Here is a 14,430-nt window from a genome sequence, read left to right on the forward strand (position 1 = left end):
CATGCCAAATATTTACAGAGTAGGAAAGATGGAAGAGCACTCATTTTTATTAGAGTAGCAAGTTGGAGGGTTGAAGGTGTGGAGACGCAACATGATGCAATCTACTACTAGACATAGCATGATGATGATGATGATGATGATGATGATGAGTATTGTTCAAGTGCTGCAAAGTCCTTGAGGAAGAGTAAGGGGATCGAGAGGCAGGAGGAGTGCCAACACGGTCCATCTCAATGATTTTGATTGCCGGATCGTCGTCGCTGTTGATGAGGTCATGAAGAAGGGAATGGGAAGCATTATCCTCATACTCCACATCTGCTAACTCATGGTGTGATCCGTACATGTGCCCATACATCATAGGATCGTCCTCATCGTCTCTGTCACGACGCTCATCTCTGCTCTCCCATAGTGCGGCTGCATTACTCTCCCACACAGATGTTGCCCCATGTGCTGCCATCCACCCCTCTAGCCAGCTCCAATCTCTGTGCAGCTTCTCTGGCTCTGCTTCATGGAATGATGACTTGTTTGTCTTCTGTTGTTGTGCTTGGTAATACTCACTTGGCATCCTTGTTCCAATTGATCTTGTTGGAGTCCTCTGCCATTCACAAAGCAAAGAGGTGTAAATAATTGATTGGAATAAGCAGCATACATATGTTACATACGCGCACGAGTGCACACACCCTAATGCGTGCGTGTGTGAATGTATGCGCATGCATGTGTCGAGTGTGGAAACCGCACCGTACGTGTATGTTGAACATACATCTGCATCAATGCACATGACAACATGGACACAAGCAAGCATGTACACGTGCACATCCAACAACTGAGGGCATCCCCCCCCCTCGTTTATAAGTGACACGGGGTGTCACTCGAGGGATCGACGGCGACGAGAGTGATCGGCAGGGCGGAGAGCTTTAGACCGTTGGATCGACGCGCCTAGAGGGGGCAGGTTTTTATACACGTAAAGGCGAATTATCTGCATGGAGGCGCGTTAGGCGGGATGGTTGAGGTCTGCGAGTGGGTTGGAAGGGGTCGCGAGCTCGAGGCGGGATAGGGGCAGGCGGCGCGCTTTTTTTTTTTCCAGCCATATGAGATCCAACGGTGGGATGCACCCGAGCCGTTGATCCCTCGAGTACACCCCGTGTGCTTTATCGACGAGGATCCCCCCCTCTCCCTCTCTTCCCCCACACACACGGATACATGTCCCCACCTGCATAACCTTTTCACACTTGCATGCATGCCAGTATGCAAACACACGAATGTGTGCATGTATATGCACAAAAGGAAGATCTGCCATAGCTTGTGTGGATAGACACATGCACTTTTCCCTTTTCTTTTAATGCTGAGATACAGACTTTCCATTGCAATGCAACACCTTCACCTTGCAAGAGGCATTACCTGACTAAAGAGGGGTTCCACGCCATACCTGATTATTTTCTGCATAAGATAAGGCCTTTTGCCTCAGGGCCAAGGCATGTTGCTTTTTCAATGCCTTCATCTCAATTTCTTCTTTGGAAAGTGCACTATTATCCCAATCTCTGGAGTCTTCTGACTACATTGAAAGGAAGAAACCATGAGAACAAACCACTACAGATTAATGATGCTTAAATATTCTGGATAAGGCAAAATTTCTCAAATAGTGAATGAGAGAGAGAGAGAGAGAAATGAAATGAAATGTTATATTAACGTCTTCAAAAGGCCAAAATTAACTATGAGACAATTTGTTACAAAATGGTGAATCTAATACCATGTCTAGGTACAAAAGAACTAGAACAAAGAGTCAAACACCACTGGATCTTTTGACAATCCAGAATATTTAAGCATCATCAATCTGTAGTGATTTCTTCCATGCTGATGCTTGCATCTCGGAAAACACCTCTACTGAAAGCTTTCGGTGTTGGAAGTTCATCCATTACATTATGTGCCTTATCCAGAATATTTAAGCATCATCAATCTGTAGTGATTTCTTCCATGCTGATGCTTGCATCTCGGAAAACACCTCTACTGAAAGCTTTCGGTGTTGGAAGTTCATACATTACATTATGAGCCTTAACGGAGCTGATCGCTTCAAGAGGAAATCGTGATTAAGTCTAGTCAATGTAACATGAGTCTTGGACTTGTTTGATTGAGCCCTTTGGTAATAGTGGGATCTCCTCTGGGATAATAAAGGCAACAAGACTTTTTTATGAGAGAGTTAGTTATGTCTCTCTCTCTCTCTCTCTCTCTCTCTCTCTCTCTCTCTCAAGCTCAAGGTGAGAGACCTTCAGCTTGAAGGTGGTGAGGTGGGCGCTCACCTTGAGCGAGAGAGAGAGAGAGAGAGAGAGAGAGAGAGAGAGAGAGAGATTTTATTTTCGTCCTTGGAGGTCATATATGACCTATGGGACAAAGTTACATGTGATGTAGTATGTGTGTGGCTGATGAGTGATTCTTGATGCTTCAAAACTGTGGTGATGAGAGTCACAATGGAGAGCCCACATTGTGGCTGAGAGAGGAAAGTATGTAGGTCTAATATCATAGTGGCTAAAAATGTGAGGGAAGCAAGTTTGGTTGTGACCAAAAGATAATCACTCTAGCAGTGTGTGGTACTCAGACTCTCGAACTTGCAGTGAGCATAATGTGCACAATCGATTTGACTCTTCTATATTACCCCAACATTGTGTCTCGCATCGAAGGGAGTGGGGAGCTAAGCCGAATGGCTGCGATAGTACGTATCGCTGACAAGGGGATAGACTAAAGAATCTAAGGGTGAGTACGTTTCCTCTTTCAACGAAGAATATGGTTTTGTAGTTGGGGGCAATATGGGTGGTGCAATGTATAAAGCGTGACCCACCGGATTCCTCCCAAGCCGTAATACATTGGCGTTGTAGAAAATTCACTTGGGAGTCAATTGAGGCATCATGTAGCAAGTGTAATGCATCCCATCTCCCAAACCACTTCTTTATCCATAAAGAAGAACTCGTGTCACCAATGTGTCAAAAAGATACTTCTTGAGAACCCAACACTTGATGCTTCTTGCATTGCACATGTTCTCAAATACATAGTACGCTCTCTTTCCCACTTCCAAACTAAGCATAGCACATTCATGCCACTTGTGATTGGCCGGAACCTCAAGGCCAAGGTACTTAAAGCTCTCAACAACTTCAAGTATCTCATTGTGTACATAATGCATGGCTTCTCCTTATGGTTGGTTTCACAAGCATAACCTTTGTTTTGGATTTATTCACAATCAGCCCACTATGCAAGCAAAATTTCTCAAGGACAACCATAGGCTTTTGTGCATCCTCTAAAGTGTATTAGAAGCACTACATCATCCGCATACAACAAAAGCATGATTACCGCATTGCAAATAGTGACCTCTTCAATGCCTTCTTCTTGCATAAAGTCAAGTACCATTTGTTCCAATTGATTGATGTAGAGACCAAAGAGAGTGGGTGACAACGGACATCCTTGTTTAACCCCAATAGTGCTTGCAATTTTTTTGAAATTCCTCTTCCCGTGTGCAGTTTACACATCACCTTCTCATAAATTCGAGAAACCGCAAGAGTTCTTCTATCCTTCTCCATAAATTTTTACGTGAAATTATATCAAAGGCTTTCTTAAAGTCCAGAAAGCAACAGTACAATCGTTTGCCTTTCAACGGACTTTCCTCCATTAGAACACGAAGAGTGACAAGATGATGAATGGTGCTATGGTGTCGCCAAAAACCCGCTTGATATTTATATTTCACAAAAGCATTGTCAAAAGATACGAAATGCAGTTTGCCTTTCAAACCACTACAGATTGATGATGCTTAAATATTCTGGATAAGGCAAAATTTCTCAAATAGTGAATGAGAGAGAGAGAGAGAGAGAGAGAGAGAAATGAAATGTTATATTAACGTCTTCAAAAGGCCAAAATTACATATGAGACCAATCTGTTACAAAACGGTGAATCTAATACCATGTCTAGGTACAAAAGAACTAGAACAAAGATACTACTACTAGAATCCATCCTCATCTGCACTCTGGATGTAGAGAGAGTATGGCTTGAATCCTCTGTTGTAGTCTCCGTCGATGCTGTGTAGCCCCTCTCCTCAATCATGCCCATCCGGATCTCAGTAGCTCCAGTGCTCGGTCGATGAGAGTGCCGGTAGTGGTCGAATGAGTGTGGGCCGATTTCTGCAGTGATGGCTGCTCCTTTGACTGTCCCATAGCTAGTGAAAAGAAATCTGTAATCTGTCTGTAGGATTGTCTCTCTCTATCTCTCCCCAGTAGTAAAGTGTCTATATATCTGTGTAACTCAAGTAGATATAGCCCAAGACACCTCTAATCCTCATAACTCATGACCCTAGAGAAAGGACCGAAACCCTCTCTGAATAAACAGTGGAAACGGTCCCGTATCTCATAGTACACTGCTACTAGACCATCATGATCATATGCCTTGCTGGTCCTCATCCTATCAATGGCTCTCTTTACCATCTCAATAGTAAAGAAGGTGCTGGTAGGTGGGCATGGCTCTGTAGGATCTGGAAGGGGGTCCTGTCCAGGAACCGTATATAACAATGAGGCATATTGGCCCCACACATCAAGAGAAGTAATAACTGGGGGAGGGGAGTGCTCATGAAAGAATCGCCATGCCTCTCCTAAGTCTCTACTCAAGAACAGCTGATACAAGTCTCGCTCCATCTGGGCCAAGTAAGCTCGTTTCTTCCGTCGCACAAGTTGTTGGGAAGCAATCCGAGATTGTCTGTAAGTGATGACTCCTAAAAGAAGATCCCACTGAAGTTGGGCTCTCATCTCTCTGCACTTCTCATCATACCAACTATTATGGGACATGCTCCCGGAATATCGCCTTCGACCGAGCTGAGTGTGTGGGTATGCCTCTGATGCAACACCATGCAGTGTCTCAGTCAGTAAAGTGGTGCACTTCTCCACTGAGAGGCCGGGACCAGTTGTGCATAGACGGCTATAGATCTCCTTTGTATAAACCAAGTCACCCTCTGGTGTAAATGTATAACGGGTATGTGACCTGTCTCCTGATGTTTGGGCTGTACTATACCGAAATGAAACAGACAATGTCAAAAGTGCATGATCCACTGCTACACCGACTGGTCTAGCTCCCATGTGACCTACCTCCTGATGTTTGGGTTGTACTATACCAAAATGAAACACACAATGTCAAAAGTGCATGATCCACTGCTACACCGACTAGTCTGGCTCCCACTATAAAATCCTGAATACAAGGAATAAAGCTGGATTGTGCCATAACATAGTCCACTGTATTGGCCCCGTGACTGTGTGAAAAGCATATGAAACCAGTTGCTCCAAGAAATCGTTGTAAGCCATTAAGTATTGCTGACCCATGTGTAGTCGTCATCTCCGTGAGGTATCTCCCATCCTCCATCTGCTCTTTGTCATGTGAGTATCTGTCAAGCTCCAACTCACCCACATCCAGCTCTTTAAGCATCTCATCTGTAGTGTCATAGAAGACTGTATGAGAGTTGCCCGTTCGGGTATTGAAGTCCCCTAGGAGGATGATATCACCATCCCTAGAAAACTCTCATACATCATAATTTAGTATAGAGAAAGGCAACTGTCCTCTGGATGTAGCATATACTCATGTACTGGGGGGAAGTAAGTTGTAACATATGGCAATGTATAGAAATCGGCCTGTGTTAGCTCTCAGTCTCACCCACATGTATCTAGCATGATCATCTCTCCGTACAATATGTAGTAGTGGCTGTAACTCCTCCCTAAATAGCATTGCTACTCCTCCTGAACCTCTACTCCCATGCTCAGATCTCGCGACTGTCCTGTGGGCTGTCTCCCATCTGTATCCCACCACATATGGCATAAGCTATCCAAAGGCCTGATGAGTCTCTGAGAAGAAAACAATGTCCCTGTCTCTGAAACTGTCATCAAAGGCACCAACGTCCAATCTCATAGATCCATTACAATTCCAAGTAGCCATCTTCAATGTGGTCCCATAGGTCTCACACAGTTATGTAGAGTGCCGCTCTACAATCACCATCCGACCATCTCTGTAAAAGGCCATCTTTCCCTTCTCCCTTGCCGCCGTAATCTCTCGCATTACCTCTCTCATATGCGCAAGTTTTGAGAGAGTGAAATCATCACCGAGGAAAATACTTGTCTTCTTGAGAGTAGGCCTCTTTCTCAAGAATTCCTTCTTCTCTTCCAAGGAGGGGAAGTGTAGTATGAGAGCTCTCCCTTTTGAGGATTCTCCCGGGCCATCACTCTTCTTGTCCACTCTCCATGCCTTTGTCTGTGAAGGCTTGTCCACCCCCATCATGGATGTGAGGCTTGTGACCTCTTTTTCCACATTGTTTATGTCCTTGAGGCCAGTTACCCTCACATGTAGAGCCCGCATCCTCCTCCTTTGTTCCTCTTCTAGGGTCATGTTAAGAAGAGTGGATGTACAAGGAGCTTCCTTACCTTTCCCTTTCTTGGCGGCCTCAATCCATTTTTCGACCTCCTCTACTTTCTTTTGTGTTACGGAGATGACTGCGCCGCGCGGCCCATGACTTCTTCTCCTCACCTTCTTTGATAACCCGTATTTCTTCTCTCATGGTATTCAATTCTTCCATCATGGATGGCTAGATTTCGCCTTCTTCAAGCCGCCCACTTTTTGCTTGTAAATTTCAGATGATGGAATCTTGGATGACCACTTTCTCCTCAAGCAAAGCGATCCTCCTACACACATGTCATCTCTTTCTTCGGTCCATCTTTAAAGAATAGTACTCCTCTCCTTCCTCCACTCTGCCACTTCGTTTCTCCATTCTCTCATTTCCTTCTCTATTGCCGACATCCTCTTCCCTGTCCGCATGAAAGAGGCTTTGTGGACGGCCAACAAAGGATGCGTCTGCTTACACGTGAGGGAAGCCGTTGGCACTTCTCCGATGCTTCTCATGAGTGAGTGAGAGAGAAGAAGAAAAAGAAGAAGAGAGAGAGAGAGAGAGAGACTATAAAACAGCAAAAAAAATCAAGAAACTTTAAAAAACAGCAAGAAACGCTTGTGAAACCTTAAAAAACAGCAAAACACAGATTTGAAACCCTAAAAACAGTGGCAAAACCCTAAAAAACAGCAAGAAACGGTGACAAAACCCTAAGAAACAGCAAAAAATAGTGATGAAACTCTAAAAAACGTCAAAAAAACAGCTTTGAATCCCTACAAATAGTGACAAAACCCTAAAAAAACCAAAAAGAAATTTCAAAACCCTAAAAACAGCAAAGAAGAAGTGACGAAACCCTCAAAACAGTGAGAGACCATGAGAGAGAGAGAGAGAGAGAGAGAGAGAGAGAGAGAGAGAGTCTCCTGAACCAATCAACCTTGGCAATGAAAAACTGAACTAAATAACTCTAAGAGAGAGAGAGAGAGAGAGAGAGGGTCTTGTTCTCTAACCTGTGGATGCAACCAAGTGTGCAACGTTCAAACATCCCTATCAAGAACATGATTGCACCGAGAGAGAGAGAGAGAGAGAGAGAGAGAGAGAGAGGGTCTTGTTCTCTAACCTGTGGATGCAACCAAGTGTGCAACGTTCAAACATCCCTATCAAGAACATGATTGCACCAACTACCCGAGGCAAGCTAGGAAATATGTTCTCTGCATATGAATTAAGTCCCATACTTTCCCTGGTTTAATTTGTTGCTAGTTTCCAGTTACACCTCTTTATGAAAGTTAAATGTGGTTTTGATAACATAGCGAGTGTGAGGATACTTTCTTAAAACTGCGCCACAACCAAGGAATTAAACCGTTGGATAACCATAAATCTATGTAAAAAGATCCAACACAAAAAGAGAACTTCATACTTAAAAGTCTTGTGAGCAGAGCAACCAAAAAAAGGATGGAAGAACCTTCCCCACCCTTCCAATTACGCGCGTGCACACACAACCCTCTCTATCCCTCTTCCCCATCGTTGATGCAGCCAACTCTCTTGCCACTCATGCACACCTGTCACTCTCTCCCTTCTCTTATGCCATCTCTGTGAATTGGCTATGGAGTACCAAAATTCCTCCACCTAAAATGTTATACACGTTCTTGAAAAGTACTCTCGACAACCAAAAGGCCATCTAAAAAGCATCTTGTGGTCCATGGAATAAATTGGCAAGTATTAGCAACAATAAAACCTCCATAAGGTCAAACTGCTATGTAAAACATAGACTCTGCCAAGAAAAATAGCGGCACGCTTAGCCCGCTAAATTGAGCTTGGAGCAGCTCAAGTTTAGAACCAAATCTCTTGTCAGAACCATTTTTTTTATGGAAATTTGAAAAAGATAGATAGTAGGCCTGTTTGTAGAGAAATCAGCTTTGCGTTGATGAATCTTTTTTTGAACAATCCTCTGGGGTCCTGAGGGGGGTTGTTAAGTCCAAAGTTCGAGGCATAAAGGAGTTCTTTTCTTATCTTTCTGAGCAACTAGTGATTTAACAATTGATTTCTCTTGCTCAAGTGATTAAAAGTGAATGCGGTTTGTGGTATAGAAGTTTGAAACTCTGAATGTTCAATCGTGTCCAATTGAATTGTATCGAATCACTCTATGTCCAATGATTTTCCAAGAACTTTCGTATCGGCTTTAAAGTTTCGATCATATCTTAAACGACAACATTAGCATTAATACATTCATAACTGCATTCTCAAACTGCATCTTTTCTCACAAGATTAGCACTACTACATTCATAAGTTATAGCAAATAAATGAGGGTCACGAGGTTTTCTAACTGCTTCAAGCCACCAAAAACCTTGTGAAAGCATGGAAGTTAATCTAACCCTTGTACTTGTTAAAGTGGTGTAGCCAGTTGGCTGGCTTCGCTTACAGGTGTGAATGTGAATATATATTGCATATATGTATATGTGAATGTCTGTATGCAAAAGGACTTAGTTTGTTGTTCCTATACAGGTGCATGTGCGCACATGCACCTTGAAGACGCTGAAGCTTCCTCCGTACAGAGTTCTACATGGAGTAGCGCTCTGCTCTTGAGGCTAAGCCAATACTACTATGTGAGCAGTGCATTACAGTTTTATGTTTCAAGTCTGAGCTCATGATGGAAACAAGCTCCTTTGTAAAACAAGAAGGTTTGCACAATAATGTATTCTCTTACTGAGAATCTCATTTAGGAATCTCCACACACACACTTTTTTTTTTTTTGGTAACACATACACAAGCACGCACGGACACACAGGCGCGCGCACACGCACGTAAACAAAGAGGGGTGTGTAAAAGCGTACGCTGATGAGGGAGCCAGCGCGCGAAAATGTGTCCATTGGCCGATTGGGTGGATGTGGTTGCATACTCTGATCAAAAGGGCCAAGCAAGGGGCTTACCAGTGCAGGCGAGTGGGCAGAGGCCTCATTACGGAAGGGGGAGAGGCGGCGATGGTGGTGGGAGGGTGTTTCCTGAAGCTGGCTGGTAATATTTGTTGGCAGAGATTGAAGAAAAGCAGGAGGAAGCATCAGTCCCTGCCCCTGCCCTTGCTCCTCTGCCGCTGCTGCCAACTGCAGGGCAGCTTTCACCTGCCATGCCCTCACCCTTGCCTGTAGCCTCACCAAAGCCTGCATGCATTGCAGAGATATCCTGGCTTGCCTCCTCACCAGATGCCCCCTGACCACCGCTTGTAGCTTCACCAGTCCCTTCGGCGCTCGCAGCGCTTGCCTTGCCGGCAATTAAGTTGTCTTTTTTAGCATTCCGGTTGATTGAATTTTTTGATGCATAATACACGTAAACAGACTAAGCAACCTTGAAAAGGTTGACCATGCACATTGTGTAAGGGGCAGATGTGATGTTTTCTTCTCAACAGACTCTACATTCTGAGTCAAATTCTTACCAGGGACTTCTGGTGCTTTGGTGACTACAAGGACCACAGACTGAGCTAAGTATAATATTTCACAGCCCCTAACTAGCAAGCTTCACAAGAATCTGTGTGTATGTAGCTACTTCTCCTGTGTGATGCCATTGGTCTTCAAAATGCAAGCATAATTGATCACATTTGAGAGTGGATCTTACCTTGCATCTGCTTAAAAGCATCCCTATTAGCGTTTAATGTGATGCACAACCCTTCCATATGCAGTGTTTGCATCTAGAGAGAAAAATCCTCGCTATGCACCCACGCACCAGAAGCATCGAGTTATATTTCACAGCCTATATCTTGCAGATGAAGCAGACCATGGGAATACAAACTCGCCAAGCAGCTTGTCACTTGTCAAGGTCTTGTGTGCCTCAGCAGTCACATAGCAATTAGAAAAGACATAAATGGATTATGGCACTAATACAATCTCAAGTAATTTGCTACTGTCAACGTGTACTCTACACCCCTGCAACAAAAAGCATAGTAACCCCTGTCGCTTTAATGGGAATAAGGAAAAAACACTCAGTACTGATTTCTTCAATTGTAAGATCTCCATGTTCGAAGTACTCTTCAATTTGACTCTTCATGGACAAAAGGAAATGCATTCAAATAGCCTTTTTTCAAGGAAGTTGGGGGTACTAGAGCCGATGACACCAAACTTTGTTTCATGAGCTAGAAAGCATTTGCTTACTGCAATCGGTTTGAAAGCAATACTTTCTAAAGAGTAATATATGTAGCACTCTTGCTAGGTGTTCTACATATTAAGTTTCTTACCCATTTTCATACTGCTAACCCTATTAAACCATCCCAATAAGAAGGTTGAAAGAACTCTTTTCCTGCCACAGACTCTGCAGATCAAGAGCAAGGTTTTTGTATCTGATGAGGATTCCTGCAGGCAAGACAAATTTAGCAATTGCTCTCCTCTGCTATATCCAGTGTACATACATGCTAGCAAAGAAAGACCTTCAAGCTGTCTCTCTTCATAGCAGGCCAATGCAAGGTCAATTTACACCCAAAAAATCCATTCACAAATTCTCTAGAAGACTGGTAAAGGGTACCACCATAAGAGAGAATATTATGGTCCGCATTCAAGGTTTTCATTGTTCCTAAGTACATTGTTATACTGTAAAGTTCAGTTTTTCCCCGTCTTGTGCCTCAATTGTGAGGATTTCAAATCACCAGGCTGTTTGGAGAAGAATCATTGCTGCACTGGTGTTTGCAGAAAAATCACTAAATCAAGATACATGGCCTTGATTTTGGAATCTTGCAGGCTGGGCTGCCGCAAAATACTAAAGCTTGACGAACAATGCACGAAAATTAATTTTTTAATTCAATGAGATTTGACCTAAGCTAATTAAGCAAGAACATGCTAAGTCCAGTAATCTGTGTCGTTGTTCATTCATTTTAAGCTAGATGGCAGGCAAGAAGCACAATAGAGTCAAGAGGGATTACCAGGTGTCCTCTATAGGCAGACTGGATAAGAGCTGCTGCTCTTTGAGCTTGTGAGGCAATGAAGAAATCATCGAGGGAAAAGTCATCAAGAGGAGGACTATATTGGCCATGGGGGGTGGATGAGTAGCCAGTAAGTCTCATCACCTCTGCTGCTGCTTGGGCAGCCACTGCAGCAGCCTCCGCAGCCGCAGCTGATGCTGCTGCAACTGCCCTAGCATGCCTACTGTTATGGTCTTCTTGTGCTTTTATGTCCCCTTTATGTCTCATCACAGGCCTTATATTGCTACTTACATTGCCCCTTATACTGTTTACACCTCCTGCTTGCACTAGTTGGGCTCTTGGCGACTGTAGCTTCTTGTTGCTGCTGTTTATTGTGGTAACACTTCTACTCTGCATCTGCAGGTTGTTTGGGCTTTTCGCCAAGTTATTGTTGCCATTGTTGTTGTTGTTACTGTTTTTGTTACTAGTGTTGCTAATGCTATTGCTCATGTTGTTGCTTCTTTGCACCTGTTTTGTCTCTGGTGTTCCGTTGTTCACATTTATCTCATGGGATCTCCTTCCACTGGTTCTTCTTGGTTGCCCACTGCAAAAGAACATATATAAATTATATGAACTTGGAAATGACAAAGTAAGCTGATAAACAAAGTTGAAAAGACTTCACTCTCTGAACAGGTTTACAAGAATGCAAACAAATTGAGGAAAAAAGGCTAACCTCGTCCAGCTCAAATGAAGTATCCAGCATGCCTGGTCCCAATCTTGAAATGAAATTGTCTACACTCTGCCTCTGTCCCTGAGATGGCACAGGAGAGGTAGGCACATCAAAACTTTTTACAGGAGATGGCAATCTTAATACATCCTTCATTGCCGTCAACCAATTTCCCTTGCTGCCTGTCATCATGTTCAAATTCACAAAGAGAAAGGTTTCACTCTATCATCAGCAAGGACAGCATGCTTGTAGGTGCATGGATGTGCATAAAGCCAACATTCAAAGAACCTTCCAACCTTCGTTTGTTTGGCAAGCCACACTACACAACTAGCAAATTAAAATGACCAAATCTCTAAAAGGCTTGAGAGCTCATGGAGCTCATTTCAATAAGAGAAAAAGACCTCAATAGCTCAAGTGACCTATTTGAGTAGGAGCCACAAGATGTCGAGCCTAGAAGAAGATTTTGCTGCGTTTAGAGAGCCTGAATAAAAAACGAGGCACATCAGACACACTTTGGACCTATGATCAGCCCGAAAAGCAATGTTTTTAAGAACCACATGGGAGGGGGGGCTCTACCTGGGAGTTACTCTTGGCATAGACAACATGTTTTGTATGAGGCCCAGTTATGTGAGGTCGCTATAGACTCCGTCACTCTTGGCTTGTCAGGAAGCTTAATTGAATGTAAGATTGGAAGAGGCACTTTCAGAAAGAGTCTCTCAGCTTCTGCTAGTTCTCTTGAGGGGCACTCACAAGCTTGGTGGCACTTGGGAGGCAATGCAAGGAGCTTCAAGATACAGAGAAAAGTATGGACTCACCCAAAGAAAAGAGTAGAGTTTGAGATGTCATCCATTAACAGCCAAATCACGGTTACCTCCTCCATTCCCATTGACCATCTTCAAGGGCCTCGCATCAACTCACAATTCCTCTTTGGAGCTTGAAAAACATTATGGCAAATATAGCTTATTCGCTTCACCACGCTGTGCATGTGCAATCTGTGTGTGTGTGTGTGTGTGTGTGTGTGTGTGTGTGTGTGTGTGTGAGTGAGAGAGAGAGAGAGAGAGAGAGAGAGAGAGCACCTTCTAATGGCATTTGGATGCTTCCAAGAGTTGGATAGGTCTCCAGATAGGAGAGGCATTACATTGGAGCTGCTGCAAGAGACCACAGTCGGCCCACGAAAATGCAGCTTACCCCAGGATGCCATCCTTGCTCCGAACACCAACAGAGAGACTACTCGATAATGTACGTGCTCAAGTCAACACACTTCGTTGTTAGAATTGGCCCGTTGGTTTTTTGGCCGTCTCTCTTTAGGTACTGCTAAGGCGCCCTCGGTAACACCCTCATGAGAAAGGGCCTTAGGGTAAAGGGGCCAATAGCGTGCCGGGTTTCAGTCCAAAAATGCGGCAGGCCCCTTACTTGTACAAGTTTCCTCCAGAAGAAGAACACAAGCTAACGGATGGTGTACTGGTTAGCCGAGAGTTGGGTGCAATCCTGATCGTCCGATGTCAAAATCGAGCTTTGTTGGACACGATGCACTAAATACACCCCACGGTGTCTCCCTTTCCATGGTCATTTTTGTTACACATGGAATTTCGAATTGTGTTGTACCGCTTCTGTGTCGCACCATTCAAGTTGGCCTTACTATCCTAGATAGCCCTTGTGTTGAGCTTTTGATCACGCCCTCCCAAGCTGAAAACTGTTATGTACACTGAGTGCAATTCTTCGCCTTCCTTAGGTGGCCCGCTATTGGCCCCTTTACCGTAATGGTCGAAGCTTGTATCCCTTAGCACTAAGTAACACCCACAGTTAATGCGGGGTGGAGTAATGGGATCAATGGTCTTGGTTGAAGGGCGGAATCTCTAGGCACACTAAACACGGCCACGCAAAAAGCTAGGCGTTGTAAACCTGGCCATCGAAAAAAACGAGGCGCGCTGTCGGAATTTGAACTGGTGAGGGCTTGTATCCAACTCTAGCTATTTTTAATGGACTGCTCTTTCCCTACCTTTGAGGCCTTGTATTTTCCCCATTTCTCTTTTTGGCATGCCCAAAGGGCTAAGGCCTTAGTGATGTGTTCCCTTTTTGTTAGTGAAAAATCTCATATGTATTTTGAAAAAATAAAATAAAGAATGAAAATGTTTGATTGGTGAGTGTACTTCAGTACTCAAAAAAGAGTCATGAGTGGTAGTGGTGGGTTGTTGAAAAAATGTGAAGGATTCAATGTGTATGAGTGGACTAAAAATATGAAACTATTATGTATTTTTGGCTTGCCTAAAAGGAGTAAGCCCTTTTTTTTTTCAAATGTTATTTTTAAAAATGTACAATTATTGGATTGGTTGATGAAAAGAAAAGACACTAATCGCAGGAAACAAGACACTCATTATACGATTGAAGAGCCGCTGCCTTGTTATATCGTAATGGTTTTCAGATTAAAATATAAAATCC

General features: G+C 43.6%; 1 pseudogene across 1 annotated transcript; it reads right to left on the reverse strand.

The window, feature by feature from the left end:
- Nucleotides 1-13,285, reverse strand: LOC147458628 (uncharacterized; annotated as a pseudogene). The gene is made up of 7 exons (XR_015187769.1): nucleotides 13,068-13,285; nucleotides 12,118-12,173; nucleotides 11,997-12,029; nucleotides 11,286-11,872; nucleotides 9,313-9,660; nucleotides 1,424-1,549; nucleotides 1-592 (listed from the first exon to the last, which is right to left on the reverse strand). The product of XR_015187769.1 is annotated as an uncharacterized LOC147458628 (transcript).
- Between the last annotated feature and the right edge of the window lie 1,145 nt (nucleotides 13,286-14,430).

Source organism: Adiantum capillus-veneris, chromosome 4 (genome assembly GCF_014529385.1).
Source record: "Adiantum capillus-veneris isolate H3 chromosome 4, ASM1452938v2, whole genome shotgun sequence".
NCBI classification, from domain to species: domain Eukaryota; kingdom Viridiplantae; phylum Streptophyta; class Polypodiopsida; order Polypodiales; family Pteridaceae; genus Adiantum; species Adiantum capillus-veneris.